General features: G+C 33.8%; 1 protein-coding gene across 1 annotated transcript in view; it reads right to left on the bottom strand.

Moving 5' to 3' along the window:
- The window catches only part of MALRD1 (MAM and LDL receptor class A domain containing 1), an 832,608-nt gene that overhangs the window by 723,749 nt on the left and 96,310 nt on the right, over window positions 1-12,549 (bottom strand).

The raw sequence follows: 12,549 nt of genomic DNA, 5'->3' as shown, positions 1-12,549 counted from the left end.
GGAAGGAAGGAAGGAAGGAAGGAAGGAAGGAAGGAAGGAAGGAAGGAGGGAGGGAAGGAAAGAAGGAAGGGAGGGAGGGAGGAAGGAAGGACCTAATTATAGAAAGCTATTATACTGACAGGGAAGAACAAGACAGAGACTCAGAAGAGGACAACAATGTCAAAACATCTACATGCAAAGCCTCAAAGAAAGATGTAAATTGGTCTCAAGCCCAAAAAGAACTCCTAGAAGAGCTTCAAAAGGAGATTAAAAATCAAATAAGAGAGGTAGAAGAAAAACTGGGAAAAGAAATGAGAGTGATGAAAAAGAATCATGAAAAAAGTCAACATCTTAATAAAGGAAGCACAAAAAAATGGAAAAACAGGTACAAAAATTTACTGAAGAAAACAACTCCCAAAAACATAGAATTGGCCAAATAAAAAAAGAAGGTAAAAAAGTTAACTGAAGAAAATAACTCCTTAAAACTTAGAATTGGACAAGTAGAAGCTAATGACTCTATGAGACATCCAGAATTAACCAAATAAAATCAAAAGAATGAAAAAATAGAAGAAAATGTAAAATATCTCATTGGAAAACAACTAACCTATAAAAAGGATCCAGGTAAGATAATTTAAGAATTACTAGATGACCTGAAAGCCATGACCAAAAAAGGACCTGAACATCATACTTCAAGAAATTATAAAAGAAAACTGCCCTGATGTGTTAGAACTGGAGGGTAAAATAGACATTGAAAGAATCCACCAATCACTTCTGGAAAGAGATCCCAAAAAGGAAATCCCAGGAACAGTCTAGACAAATTCCAGAACTCTCAGGTCTAGGAGAAAATATTGCAAGAAGCCAGAAAGAAACAATTCAAATATTAGGGAGCCACAGTCAGGATTACAAAGGATTTAGCAGCTTTGATATTAAAGGGTCAGAGGGCATGGAATATTCTATTCCAGAAAGCAAAAGAGTTAATACTACAATGAGCAAGAATCACCTCCCAGAGAAACTGAGCATAATCCTTCAGGGGGAAAAATCATCATTCAATCAAACAGAAGGCTTTCAAGCTTTCCTGATGAAAAGACCAGAGCAGAACAAAAAAACTGATTTTCAATATCAAGACTCAAGAGGAGAATAAAAAGGTAAAAAGGAAAAATAAGAGATTCAATAAGGCTAAATTGTTTACATCCCTACATGGGAAGATGATACGTGTAATTCTTAAGAACTGTATCACTATTAGAGCAGTTAGGATTAGACATAGCAGAGGGTACACCTTAAAGGTGACTTTAAGGGGATGACATAAAAATATTTAGGGGTGAGAAAGATAATTACACTGGGAGCAAAATGAAGGGAGAAGCAGAATGAGGTAAATTATCTTACATGAAGGGGCACAAAAGACCTAATGCAGTGGAAGGGAAGATGGGAGGGTGGGTAGTGGGCATCACTTGAACCTTACTCTCATCAGAATTGGCTCAAAGAGGAAATAACACACAATCAAGTGGGTAGAGAAATTTATCTTACTCAACAAAGAAGCAGGACAGGGTAAGTAAAGGGGGGTAGCTGATAGAAGGGCAGGCAGATTGGGGGAGATGGAGGTCAGAAGCAAAAAAAAACTGGGGAGGAAGAAAAGGGAGAAAGAAGAGAGAGAATAAACAGGAAGAAAAATAGCATGGAGGGAAATACACAGTTAGTCATTATAACTGTGAATGTGAATGGCATAGATTCTCCCTTAAATGAAAGCAGATAGCAAAGTGAATTAAAAAACAATATGTTGTTTACAAGAAAGGCAAAGGTAAGGGTAAGGGACTGGAGCAATATCTATTGTGCTTCAGTAGAAGTAAAAAAAAAGCAGAGGTAGAAATCATGATCTCAGACAAAGCAAAAGCAAAAATGGATCTAAGTAAAAGAGATAAAGAAGGTACCATAGACAATGAAGTAATATCAATATTAATTATATATTTACCAAGTGGTATAGCATCCAAATTCTTAAAAGAGAAGTCAAGTAAATTATAGAAGGAAATAGACAGCAAAACTATACTAATAGGGGATCTCAATTTTCCCTTCTCAGAAGTAGATAAATCTAACAACAAAACAAACAAAAAAGAAGTTAAGGAAGTGAATAGAATTTTAGAAAGTTAGCTATGACAGACCTGTGGAGAAAACTGAATGGGAATAGGAAAGAATATACCTTTTTCTCAGCAGTATATGGCACCGACACAAAAACTGACCACACATTAGGGCATAAAAACCTCAAAATAAAATGCAGAAAGGCAGAAATATTAAATGAATCATTTTCTGATCGTAAAACATTAAAAACTATATTCAATAAGAAATAGAAAGATAGATTAAAAACTAATTAGAAACTAAATAATCTAATCCTAAAGAATAAGTGGGTCAAAGAACAAATCATAGAAACCATCAATAATTTCATTAAAGAGAATGACGATAATGAGACAACATATCAAAATTTATGGGATGCAGTCAAAGCTGTATTTAGGGGAAATTTTATATCTCTAAATTCTTAAATCAATAAAATAAAGAGCAGATCAATGAATGGTGCATGCTACTAAAAAATCTAGAAAAAGAATAAATTAAAAATCCCCAATTGAGGACCAAATTGGAAATCCTAAAAAACAAAAGGTGAGATTAATAAAACTGAAAGTAAAAAAAAAAACTATTGAGCTAATAAATGAAACTCGGAGCTGGTTTTATGAAAAAAATAAGATAGACAAACTTTTGGTTAATTTGATTTAAAAAAAAGAAAGAAGAAAACCAAATTTCCAGTATCAAAAATGAAAAGGGTGAATTCATCACCAATGGAGAGGAAATTAAGGCAATCGTTAGAAAATATTTTGCCCAATTATATGCCAATAAATATGACAATCTAAATGAAATTGATGAATATTTTAAAAAAACATAAATTGCCTAGATTGACAGAAGAGGAAATAGAATACTCAAATAACCCCATTTTAGAAAAAAAGAAATTGAACAAGTGATCAATGAATTCCCTAAGAAAAATATCCCCAGGGTCAGATGGGTTCACAAGCAAATTCTATCAAACATTTAAAAAAAAATTAACTCTAATACTATATAAACTATTTGGGGAAATGGGTAAAGAAGAAGTCTTGTAAAATTTCTTTTGAGACACAAATGTGGGGTTGATCCCTAAACCAGGAAGAGCTAAAACAGAGAAAGAAAACTATAGAACAATTCCCCTAATGAATATTGATGCAAAAATTTAAATAAAATACTAACAAGGAGATTACAGCAATATATCATAAGGATCACACACTGTGATCTTTGTGGGATTTATACCAGGAATGCAGGGCTGGTTCAATATTAGGAAAACTACCAGCATAACTGGCCATATCTGTAACAAAATTAAAAGAAATCAAATTATTATCTCAATAAGTGCAGAAAAAGCTTTTGACAAAATTTAGCACCCTTCCCTATTAAAAACATGAGCGAGCATAGGAATGAATAGAGCTTTCCTTAAAATTATAAGTAATATCTATCTAAAACCATCAGCCAATATTATTTATAATGGGGATAAGCTAGAAACCTTCCCAATAAGATTGGGGATGAAGCAAGGATCCCTAGAAATTTTAGCTATAGCAATAACAGAAGAAAAAGAAATTAAAGGAAGTAGAATAGGCAATAAGGAAACAAAACTATCATTCTTTGCAAATAATATGATGGTATACTTAGAGCACCTTAGCAACTCAATTAAAAAATATTTGAAATAATTAACAGCTTTAACAAAATTGCAGAATATAAAATAAACCCACATAAATCATCAGCATTTCTCTATATTATCAAAAAAACTCAGCAGCAAGACATTTAAAGAGAAATTCCATTAAAAATAAATGTAGACATTATAAAATACCAAGGAGTCTAACTGCCAAGACACACCCAGTAACTATATGAACACAATTACAAAACATTTTTCACACAAATAATGTCATATTTAAACAATTGGAAAAATAGCAATTGCTCATGGGTAGGCCAAGCCAACATAATAAAAATGACAGTTCTACCTAAATTAACTTACTTATTCAGTGCCATAAAAATTGAACTTCCAAATAATTATTTTATAGAGCTAGAAAAAATAACAACAAAATCCACCTGAAAGAATAAAAGATCATAGGGCAGCTAGGTGGTACAGTGGATAGAGCTCTGGCCTTGGGGTCAGGAGGGCCTGAGTTCAAATCCAGTCTCAGACACATGACACTTACTAGCTGTGTGGTCCTGGACAAGTCACTTAACCCCAATTACCTCACCAAAAACAAACAAAAAAAAAAGGAACAAACGATCAAGATCAGGGAATTAATGAAAAAATGCAAACAAAGGCACTCCAGCCATAACAGATCTCAAACTATATTATAAAGCCATAATCATTGAAACTATCTAGTACTGGCTAAGAAACAGAGTGGTGTATCAGTGGAATAGATTAGGTACACAGGACACAGTAGCAAATAACTCTAGATACATAGTGTTTGATAAACCTAAGGGCCCCCAACTTCTGGGATAATAATTCACTATTTAACAAAAACTGCTGAGAAAACTGGAAAACAATATGGCAGAAACCGACTATAGACCAACACTGTAAACCATATAGCAAGATAAAGTTAAGATGAGCACATGATTTAGACATAAAGGATGATAACCATAAACAAATTAGGAGAGCAAGGAATAGTTTACCTGTCAGATCTATGGGGAAGGGAAGAATTTGTGACCAAAGAAGATACAGAGAAAATTATGAAATATAGAATGGACAATTTTGATTATATAAAATTTAAAAGATTTTGCATAAACAAAAGCAATGCAGTCAAGATTAGAAGGAAAGCAGAAAGTTGGGGAAAAATCTCTATAGGAAGTATTTCTGATAATTCTCAAGATTGAGATTGATATTCTCAAATATATAGAAAACTGAGTCAAATGTATTAGAATACAAGTCATTCTCCAGTTTATAAATGGTCAAAGGATATGAACAAGCAGTTTTCAGATGAAGAAATCAAAGCTATCTACAGTCATATGAAGAAATGTTCTAAATCACTATTGATTAGAGAAATGCAAATTAAAACAATTTTGAGATACCACCTCACACCTATCAGATCAGCTAATATGACAGAGAAGGAAAATGAAAATGCTGGAGAGGATGTGCGAAAATTGGGACACTAATGCACTACTAGTGAAGTTGTGAACTGATCCAACCATCCTGGAGAGCAGCTTGAATTATTCCCAAAGGGCAATCAAACTGTATATGCCCTTTAATCCAATACTACTGCTACAAGGAATATATCCTTGTAATAAAAATAAGATAATAAAAATAGAGATAATAAAAAAGGGGGGGAAGAACCTATATGTACAAAAAGTATTTACAGCAGCTCTTTTTGTGGTAGCAAAGAACTGGAAATTGAGTATATGCCCATTAACTGAGGAATGACTGAACAAGTTGTGGCATATGAATGTAATGGAATACTATTGGACAATAAGAAATAATGAGAAGGCAGATTTCAGAAAAACCTGGAAAGGCTTACATGAATTGATGCAAAGTAAAGTGAACAGAACCAGGAGAACATTGTACACATTAATAGCAACATTGTGCAATGATAAACCAAGAATGACTTATTTCTTCTTAGCAATACAATGATCCAAGACAATTCCAAAGAGCTCATGATGGAAAATGCTATCCACATCCAGAGAAAGAACTGATGGAGTCTAAAGGTAGAGCAAAGCATACTATTTTTACTTTATTTTTTTTCATTATTCTTTTCTTTTGGCTGGTTTCTTCTTTCCCAACATGACTAAGATGGAAATGTTTTTTTTTTCAGGATTGCACATACATAATCTATATCAAATTGTTTATTGTCTTAGGGAGAAGGTGGTAGGGAAGTGAGGGAAAAAATTTGGAACCCAAAATTTTTTTAAATTTCTGTGAAAATTTATGTTTATTTATAATTATAAAAAAAAATGCTATTTTAAAAATTATTGGGAAAGGAATGAGTTATTATATGTTAACTTCTGAGAAAACTAAATAGTTAATTAGTAAAAGTTATGCTTAGACTTATAGCTAACACTACACACCGCAATAAATTCCAAATGGATAAATTATCTTAAAATATAAAAATAATCTTTTTAACAGTGACATAAAGGAAAGTAATCAATTATGTTGATCATTTTTTAAAATTATATTTTTACAAAAAACAATTCTGCCAGAAAAGTGAAAAGATAAAAATTTAAAGACCAATGCCAAAATATCTAAGGAATTAATACCAGTCTAAAAAATTTAAGAAAGCTATAACATTTTTTAAACCTTTAAGGTACTATCTTAAAACCATCAAATAAAATATATTTAATATGATCATAGTTTGAGAACTGGTAGTGACCAGAGGTCAACTAGTCAAACCCTCTTACATTATAAGCAATGAAACTGACACCTGGAAAGGTCAAAGAATTCCCCGAGAACATTCAGGCAACAAGTAGCAGAGTTTATATTGCAGCCTTAGTCATCTAACATCAAATCCTGTTTGTTTGTTTGTTTTTGTTTTGTTTTCTATTCTGCATTTTCTGGCATGCTGGCAAAGATGATGAAAAATATTATGTAATGTAATTCTGGGAAGAAAAGAACACTAAGTATTGGTAGAGCCATGATAGGTTCAAATATTTTGGAAAGTAATACAGCATTCTGTGGTCATATAGTAATATAATTTGGAAAAGAGTATTTTTTTATCCAAAATTCCCAGTACTAGATTTATACCTGTAAGGAGGTTACTGACGGGAAGAAAAGTAATATTTGAGCAAAAATATTGCCATGAGCACTATTTGGTATAGTAAAAAAGCTAGAAGCAAACTATGTGTTCAAAAACTGGGGAATGACTGAATGGTACTGTATGAATATAATGTAATATAATTATACCTTAAAGTTAAAAGGATATGAGGAATTTCAAGAAATTGAGAATACATATGAATGATGCCCACTAAAGAAAACTGATTTGAAAGAATGACACAAACATTGATTAATAGTATGCAAATGAAGATAACATGAAAGAAACCACAAAATATCAAGAGAAACATCATATATAGGATTGGGATCACCCTCTTAAAATTAAAGATCATGGTCTTCCTCTTTTTAAACAGCTTGTAAACTACAAAAGAGGTAGCTTCATGTACAATCAGCTATAATAACGCTTGTGTTGTTTTTCTTGACCATTTTAGGAAGTATATTTTGTCTTTTATCGTTGTATTTGTTTTGTTTTGCTATTTGTCTTTTGCATTAGTATATTCTATTCATTTATAGCAAACACTCAGAATGAAAAAAAAAATCAACTTATCTTTAACTGGAGACAAAATCCATTGTAAAAGTACAGACAGAATATAAGCAAAATTTAAAGTGAACAAGAGACTCCTGAGGGCAAAGGATGGCAGAAGAAAGGGATTAAGTGGAGAAAAGATAAATTCACCAGGTCTCAAAGCAGCAGCAAACTCTGTCTAGGAAGGACATTCCTTAAACAGATCAATGAGCCAGACTAGGCTCCTACTGGTCATGATTATATTCACTTCAGGAAAATAGCACCCTTCTCTTACAATCAGTTGATAGCTAATCTGGTACTTATCTGTACCCCCAAAACTGAATGAATTCCGTGTCCCATGATCCTTCAATTCCCCATTCCATTTAGGATAATACTTCACAACATCCTCATACCAAAAAAGGACTAAATTCAAAATAAAATTTAGCAATTAAAAAGACATGCACTTGGCAATCTAAACAGACAGGAACTGGGCTTCAATTTGTAAAATTTTTCTACAGCTCTGTATTTTTGGTCCAGAGCCATGAGTTTATTGAGAATTGGAATTCCCAATGAAGAAACTCCTTCTACCAAGGCAGTTTGGTACCTACTCTAAAATTTATAGTTTCAGAGAAGTGCTTGGGACAGTGAGATTAACTGACCTACTCTGGGTCACATAGTCAGTGTGTGTCAGAGGTGAGACTTAACTCAGATCTTCCAGACTCTGAGACCTGCTCTCCATTCCCTATACCACATTGTCTGTCTATAGTCACACCCACTTATGTTTAGAAGTTCTTAAATTTCTTGATGGCCTTAGGGTTCAATTTATGGTAGGACTAATCTGGGAAAATGGAAGACTCTAGTACTTTTCCTTTCAAGTGTGTGATATAACATGAATCTATGACTTAAATTGGATCATAGCAGTAAATTATTCCATTGTGATTAAGAAACAATTCACAGAATTCTTTATATCTAAAATATAACTATTAGAATGGAGAAGGAGGCTCTTAACATTTTAGGTGTCATGGACAACTTTGATAATATGGCAAAGACTATGGACCTCTTCTCAAAACTGTGTTTTTAATTGCACAAAATATATAGGGTTACAAAGGAACCTAATTTTGAAATAGAGTTATCGTATTTTTTATAGTAGATTTAAGAACCTCAAGTTAAGAAACTTTGAATCAGAAAACAAAAAGAGTAAGACACTCTCCAAAGGCAAGATAAAGTTAGAATGAACTAAGGCTGGTCACTAGCCAGTTCTAGCATGTGCACCAAATTGTCTCCATTTTTTTTTCATTAACTATACCCCATCTGGTAAATATTTTCTTCTTTCCTATCAGAACAGGAGACACAATGGAGCTAAAATAAAAATGTTTGTTTTTGATGGTGACTACAGCTGAAGTTGAGTTCTACAACTTACTATAATGATTATATTTAATGTTTCATCATTACCAAGTAATTCAAAACTCCATCTCATATAGATACACATGAATGCACATACAGACAAGTGCTCAAGTTCAGACTCTGGGTTCATCGTCCCTCACTTCACTATACAGAGTTCACCAAAGGCTCAACACCACACCAGTCTTTTATATCTCCCATGGTTCTCTCTTCGTTACTTCTCAAATTAATTTCACTCATTAAAAAACTTCTTGACTTCCTGTCTCATACATACATATGCAAGGACCAGATCTCCTTATCATTATTTCAAATGTACTTGATCGCCAGAGGCAAAACAAGATATTGATTTGCTCTAACTAGTTTGGACACATTGATAATTAATGATTTTAAACTGTTGTACATACCTCTATCTGATTCCTCCCAGGATTCTCAACTTTATGCTAGCCTACACTGAAACTTTTTAAAAACTGTATTTTGCTGGTAACCGAAAAACAGGTTTTAATAATCCTTGTCCCTACAAAAATATGAAAAAAATGAAAAGAAAACTAAGGATATTAAATACATACTTAGACTAAGTAATTTTAAAGTATTGTTAACTTTAATTTCTTTGTTCAAAGGGAAGGTCTAGTTAACTACTTGGTCACAGAAAGAACAGCAAGAATGTTTTCATATTCTTTTTTACAACATTATTGTTGTAACATTCTAACTAGTAACTTGGGATTCCATTGATTGACTGAGAATGAGAAGTCCTAGACGAATTACAGAATGGAGTTCCTTCCCTTCTTGTTTTGTTTTTTTTTTTTTTACCCCACTCAAAGACAAATAGAGGGAAGTAGAATACCTAGAAAAATTACTGGGCCCATGTGATGACAGGACAGAGAAGAATAATTATAATGGCCTGTATTTATATAGCATTTAAAATATAGTATCTCCTCAAAACACCTTTTATATTCCCAGCATCTAGTGTGATGACGTAGATACAGTAGCTGCTTAATAAATGCTTGATGGTTAACTGATTCCCTCTCCACTCAGAAATTTAATTATATTCTGTATCTCAGCCAACCAACTAAAAGAAAGGGAAAAAAAAATCCTTGCTGACTTCTTATTCCACTCTACCTTCTACTCTTGAAATTACTTTTAACGTAAGGCCCTGAAAAGGAAGAATTTTTTGTTTCTGTCTTTGTATTCCTAGCATTTATTGCAGTGACTGACACAAAGTAAGTTCTTAATTAATACTCACTGAAAAAATGAATGAATAGGATTGAGCTAAAATTAGCTTTCAAATTACTGGGCAGCTAGGTAGTGGAGAGAACTAAGCAAGAGTGAGGAATATCTGATTTCAAATCTAGCCTCAAACATTTAATAGCCGTGTGATCCAAAACAAGATACTTAACCTCTTTCCCTAAGTTGCCTCATTTGTAAAATGGAGATGATAATAAAAACATCTACCTCCCAGGATTTTGTGAGGATCAATGAGATACATAAAGTGCTTAGCATATTGCCTGGCAAATAGTAAGTACTACATAAATATTAATTTTTTACTGTTATTATTATTATTATTATTAGCTATAATGGTCAGTCAGCCAATCAATTTGCATTTATTAATCACTATGTACCAGGCACTGTGCTAATTTCTGGGGATGCAAAGAAAGATAAAAACACTTCTCTGCCCTGAAGAAGCTCACAGTGAAATGGGGGAGAGAATATGTAAAAAAAAAAAAAACTATGAACATGCAAGATATAGATAGAGTTAGATGGGAAGTCATCTGAGAATGGAAGGAACTAATAGTGGGGAGATCATCTAACCCTATACCTTCATTTTACAAATGAGGAAGCTGGGGACCGTGTATGTTAATCAACTTGCCCAAGGTCATACAGGTAGTGGAGGCAGAGCTAGAATTAAAATCGAAGTCTTCTGATTTCAATTCTTGCCCTCTTTTCACTAACCACTCCATTACTTATTTCTGTGGTTTTATAAACCCTAAATTTTTACTTTGCAAGCTGGATATGATAAATCATGTAGAGGAAGGTGAAAACTGAGGTACATGTGGCACAAAGAAGGAATACTGAATATCCCCATATACCTACACTGGCATCTGCTTGTTTACCCAATTCCACCCACTCTCACCTCTGTCCAGCTCAGTTCCAATTCAGAGTTAACCTTCTAGACAAAAGAAGTAAATATTTCCAGGGCTAAATAATCAAACACAAAGTAGTGTTTGGAGATGTCCTTAGGCCCATTGTGACCCATGCAAATCCATCTCTGTCCCCTATGTTTCATCTTGATTCTTCTCCCCTCCCAAAGCTGTCATCAGAGATGCCCCAGTTGACTTATCCTTATCTACAATTTACTCCATCCTAGACCCTCCCCTCACCTGTTACAAAGCACAACCACATAAATTACAAAGTCTTAAATTGTAAAAGAGGGACTGGCTCTTTCTGATAAAAGTCATTATCGCCATTTCCGGGTGCTGATAACAAGTGTATTTTGGCTTTGATATGTGCCTTAAGGCAGCGAGAGAAAGTGTTGCCAGGGTTTCAACTTCATGCTTTGATCAAGCATTCCACTTTTGTTCTTGCTACCCATCTCTGAGGACCTTTGATGTCATCTGAAAAACCACAACGGAATTATTCAATGCTCTTTTTCGTTCACCCCTGGAGCAAAAGGTAGCATGACATTGTTCCTCTCCCCATCTGCCCTTCTACCTGACCTGAAGTGCCAAATCTCTACCATCCCTTCCCAAATGACCTTGGCTTCACTCCACGACCTCCCTCAGCATCTCCACCTGACTGAACATCAATGAGGTTTGGTACAGCTACATCTGAGCAGCTCTTGATGTTCAAATCTTGGCATTCAAGAAGACGCCACACAGGTCAAGAAAAAGGACAGGAATCAAGGGCTGCTTAGGTTCAATGGTACATAATCAGAAAAAAAATGAACTAAATATGTCCACATTTGATCTTTTCAATGTTTCCTCCACCTTCTCCTTTAACTGCCTCATCAGTTTCCCCATAGTGTCCTGGACTTTAAGTGCAATTACTAAATACAAAATGACTTTCACTTATTGCTACAACAGTAACCAGCCTACATTCATCTTTTATTACCTCTGTATCTAATATGACAGAAATTAAATTATAGAGTATTATCTCACAGTAATTAATTGCAGATTGCTCATTTCTAATAGGCATAGAGATCGGGGGGGAAAGTTTGGGAAGTTCATCAGATCAGAGATTTAGAGTTCATTTTACAGATACACAAACTGAGGCTGAGAGGTCATAAATTGCCCAAAGTTATGCAGAAGTAGCAGAATCAGGATTCAAATTCAATATTCTTAACTCCAGTGTTTTTCCCCTGTGCCATTAAAAGTTTATGAGCTATTCCTATCAATGTTATTGCATTATATTATCTCCTGAAATATTTTCCAGAATTTTTTTCTATTTTTAAGTATAGCAAATGAAGTCGCAATAAAACAAAGAATGCCCACAGTAACTAGATAGTATGATCATGTAACTAAATATGTGTATCCACATTTGAAGATAATCTATCAGTAGACTAGACTTTGTTGAATAGAAGTTCAATATGAATTGGTAATGAAATGTGGCAGCCTTTAGCTTTCTTTCATTTATCGTCTTTCCCTGTTATATTGTATGTTTCTTGGGAGAAGGGGCTGTCTTTTCTTTATGTATTTGTATCCCCAGTACTTAAAACAGTGATAACACATGGGAGAATCTTAGTAAGTATTTATTGGCTACTGACTATCAACATGAGAGGATGGATTGAAGGAATTGGAAGAATGTTACCCAGGAAAATACAAGGCTTCTGAGGATATGAAAGGTGTATTCTAATATTAAAAAGGGTGACAGAAAGAAGAGG

Source organism: Vombatus ursinus, unplaced genomic scaffold (genome assembly GCF_900497805.2).
Source record: "Vombatus ursinus unplaced genomic scaffold, bare-nosed wombat genome assembly UNPS02005459.1, whole genome shotgun sequence".
NCBI classification, from domain to species: Eukaryota; Metazoa; Chordata; class Mammalia; order Diprotodontia; family Vombatidae; genus Vombatus; species Vombatus ursinus.
Note: the sequence above shows the minus strand (reverse complement) of the source record. Positions and strands in the feature narration are given on the sequence as shown.